The following is a 3,681-nucleotide window of genomic DNA, read 5'->3' as shown; positions in this document are numbered from 1 at the left end:
GCCTCCTTCCGCAGCGCGGGCCGCGCTCCTCCCCCGCGCCCGCCGCCGCGCGCCCTCCCCGGCCCGGCCCGGCCCGGCCCTGGCCGGCTGCCTCCGGCCCTGCGCGGCTGGAGCTCGCGGGCGGGCGGCGGGGAGGCGGGGCGGGAGGCGCAGCCGCGGCGGGCGGGCGGGGGCGGGGAGGGGGCGCGGGCCCCCCGCCCCCCGGAGGAGGAGTCTGGCTCCCACTTGCAGCCGCCTCGGAGGAGCCCCCGCCCTGTGCGCCTGCCTGGCGGAGCCGGCCCCTGCCCGCCTCGGTGCGCGCGGCTGCTCGCGGCCGCGGAGAGGAGCCGGGCCAGGTAGGGCGGGCCGGGCCGGGCCGGGCCGGGGCGCGGGCGCGGGCGCGGGCGGGGGGGCGCGGCCCGGACCCTCTCCGGGCGCGGGGTGACGCCCGGGCGCTGCGCAGGGCGTCCGCAAAGTTACTTCGGCCGCCTTTGCGGGGTGCGGGCGGCCGGGCCGAGCACCCCCGCGCCGGGCTGCCTGCCGAGCGGGTACCGGCCGGGAGGGGGCTCAGCCGGGGCACCGGACTCGGGCTGGGGCCGCGAGGTCAGCGAAACTTTTCGCCCGCTCGCCGGGCGCTGCTGGCTGCTGGCGGAGTGGCCGGTGGAGATGTGGGCCGGTGGGGTGCGAGTGGTGATGCCCGTGGTAACAATAGCAGCCGCGGGCGGCGGGGAGCCCGCTGGGCACCCCCAAAGCCTCTGCAAGCACTAGGCGGGATGGGGGGAATGCTGGGCTAGTGGCTACTTTTGCTATTGCTGGCCATTGCTGGAAACTTCGTCCATTTCCCTCCGTCCATCCATCCATCCATCCATCCACCCGCCCACCCGCTCATTCATTCAACACGTATTTACTGCTGTCTGCCGTGTCCCCAGCTGGGGATTCAGTGACTAACCAGACAAGTCCCAGGCCTCAGAGGCAGCATTTCACGGACTGCCCGTGCTAAGGAGCCGCTGGGTCTCTTGTGTATTGATTCTGGGACTTCATGGCAGAGAGATTCACGCACAGTGGCTTCTCCCTGGGTCTGGATAGGAACGGAGGGGACACTGCTGTGCCCAAGAGGCAGGTCAGCCTTGGGGTTCAGGATCTACTGTCTGGGTGATCCAGTGGGGAGAGGAGCACCCCGTCCCTCCCCACCTCTTGCAGCTGACCTTTTGGGGTGTTTCTTCCCTGGAGCTGGGCTGGCCTCTCTCCCAGCACCCATGGGAGAGCTTGGCTATCTCTGCCTCCCTGGTTCTGCTGAATGGCCGGGTGGAGGGCTTGTTAAGTGGAAGACAATTAGGAAATTAAACCGGGGAGCAAAAGTGAATGGGGGAGCTGGCTGGACAGCAGAATGGTGCCAGGGACTCCTTATCAGGGATCTGCTGCAGTGTGTGGATGTGTGTGGCGGGCAGCTGGACTCTAACGCCCTGGGCACCTGATTGGCCTCTGCTGAAGGGCGGAGAAATCCAACCAACTTCCCAAGTGACCTCTCACGCTGCTGCTTGGCTGCTCCCTCCCGAAGAGCCCAGTGGCTGAGCTCACCATCCCAGCTGGAGGTCAGGCCTTGGTCCACAGGAGGCCGTTTGGACAGGGTGCTTGTGCGTTTGGCTGGGCTGAGGTAGGGGAGAACACACCAGAGCTTTGGAACAGTCTGGAGCGAGACGCAGTCTACAGGGGACGGCTGTGTGGGAGCCACGCATAATAAACCGCTTCCCGACGCCCAGCTCCCTGCAAATTGGCTTTCCGAGTGGCAGCCCCTCAACACTTGTAAAATCTTTTTTCTCAAGATGGATTTCGGTGGAATGGTTACAGCTCTTCGAGTGTTGCCTCGGTGGAGCTGCATTTGTTGGCCGACACGGACAGCGGCGAGCCGGGCACCAGGGCTTCGTCCAGTGCTCCCAAGTGGTTTGGTCTGGGGCTGCTTCCGCTTCCTCTGCCGTCCCAGGAATTTTGGAAGACCTGGATGGAATTAGGCCCCTGTAGTGCTGATGTGTCACCTGCACGGAGATGAGGCCCTTGGGTGTCACACTGTGTGTGCATTTAGGACCCGTCCTGCCCACTGTGGCTGATGCCCTTTGGGCTGCGTTTGTGGACCAATAAAATCAGAACTGGGTTTAGGTGAAAGGTGGGAATTTTGAGGTATTTTCCCTGGTGCCCCAAGTAGATCAGACACACGAGACCAGAGTGACTAAGGCTCTTTATGCTCTCCTGAACTTGGCGCCTGCCCTGCCAGGCAGCGGGGGTCCTTCATGTACCCCCCCCCATATAGGGAACATCTCTCTTTACTCCTTGGAGGAATGAAGGGTGGGTGCTGGATTTCATGGAAGGGGAGTATCCGTGGAGAAAAATCAGCATTTTGGATACAAGTTCTGGACTTGGGGAAGAAACAGAGAATCTAGCCCAAAATGCAGTCATCTTTTAATTTATCAGGATGGCTCCCCTTCTCCGATCTTGGTCCTGTGAACGGAGCGTGAATGGCCGGGCAGAAGAGATGAATCGGCCAGGCAGAGACTTTAACAACTAAATATCAGGCTCAGGGAAGAAAAACGCAATTAGTGGAGGTTAGTTGATGCCTTTCAAGTGGCAGGAGCTGTAGTGAAGGGTGGAATTTCCGCGTAATCCCTGGGTTGTCTGTCAGAATCTTTAGTGACAATGTGGCATGTCTCGCCCATCGCCCCACCCTCGCCGGGAACAAAAAAAAAGGGTCTCTGCAGGCATCCCCCCCTTTTCCATTCTTTGCTCCCCGGAGAGCTTTCCATGTGACAGCGGGTACTTTTGTCTGTCTGTATCTAGGAGCAGAAGACCTGGGGGACAGGGCTCCCCAGCTGCAGTGACTTGGAAGTGGGTTCCCAGGTATGCTGTGCCCCCACGGATGAGACACTGGCCCCTGGTGGCGTCTTCCTTCTGGTCCTCATCCTCTAAGGGCAGACGCATCTTTTGCCAGCCATCATGGCCAGAAGACCATTCTCTGTAACTGTGGTTCCTGTGTGTGACTGGCCCACGCCGTGTAACCGTCACCCAGTGTCCTCTCCAGACTGCTGCTAGAATTGTGTGTGTCTGCAGAGGTGAGCTAAGTATAAAAAAACAACCAGGGAAAAGGAGGAGGGGAAATAAATAAGCTCCTCATTGGGGGAGGCATCAGATGAAAGTTAGGGCTCCCCATTAGTTTAATTCACTGCGCTCTCCCTGGTGACCCCACCAATCTTCAGCCAACACAAATACTTTACTTACTTTTGACTTGCTTCCCCGATAATGAGAAAAGATTTAGTAGTGTTCTAATTTCCACTAAAATACTAATGGCTGACGTGGAGGCCCAGTCTCATAAAGCGACCTTGAATGCGTGGAGACCGTGTGTATTCATTTTGGACTCAGAGTGGCTGGCCGTGTCCCTGGGTCTTTCTGTGCCTTTCTGTGAATTGCTGTTCGGAGAGTTTTCTTGGCTGTGAGCTCAGGCAGCGTGGTGTCAGAACCCAATCATTCGTTAGGAACCGAATCGACTGCGTTAAAAAAAGAGAGAGAAAGAGAGAGAGAGAGAAAAAGAAACAGAAAAACAGTCTCCCCTCTGGTGGATTGGAACGTCGGGTTCAGAGCCAGGTGTGCGTCCGTTTCCCCTCCACCACCTGCGTCTGCACCTGGAAGTTTATTCCTGGCGTGTGCCCTGTCCCT

At 59.7% G+C, this 3,681-nt stretch overlaps 1 protein-coding gene across 3 annotated transcripts in view; it reads left to right on the top strand.

Moving 5' to 3' along the window:
• Positions 1 to 175: 175 nt before the first annotated feature.
• Mpped1 (metallophosphoesterase domain containing 1) overlaps positions 176 to 3,681 on the top strand; it is a 58,934-nt gene continuing 55,428 nt past the window's right edge. Inside the window, exons 1-3 of one of the 3 annotated variants that reach the window (XM_063243856.1) lie at positions 184 to 335; positions 2,446 to 2,576; positions 2,809 to 3,080. The gene's annotated coding sequence lies outside the window, so the exon portion shown is untranslated. Of the gene's footprint in view, positions 336 to 2,445; positions 2,577 to 2,808; positions 3,081 to 3,681 lie in introns of all 3 variants that reach the window. The other 2 variants (XM_063243857.1, XM_063243855.1) reach the window with 2 other exon arrangements.

Source organism: Cavia porcellus, unplaced genomic scaffold (genome assembly GCF_034190915.1).
Source record: "Cavia porcellus strain 051 isolate PalLab524CR breed Dunkin Hartley unplaced genomic scaffold, mCavPor4.1 scaffold_40, whole genome shotgun sequence".
Lineage (NCBI taxonomy): Eukaryota > Metazoa > Chordata > Mammalia > Rodentia > Caviidae > Cavia > Cavia porcellus.
Note: the sequence above shows the minus strand (reverse complement) of the source record. Positions and strands in the feature narration are given on the sequence as shown.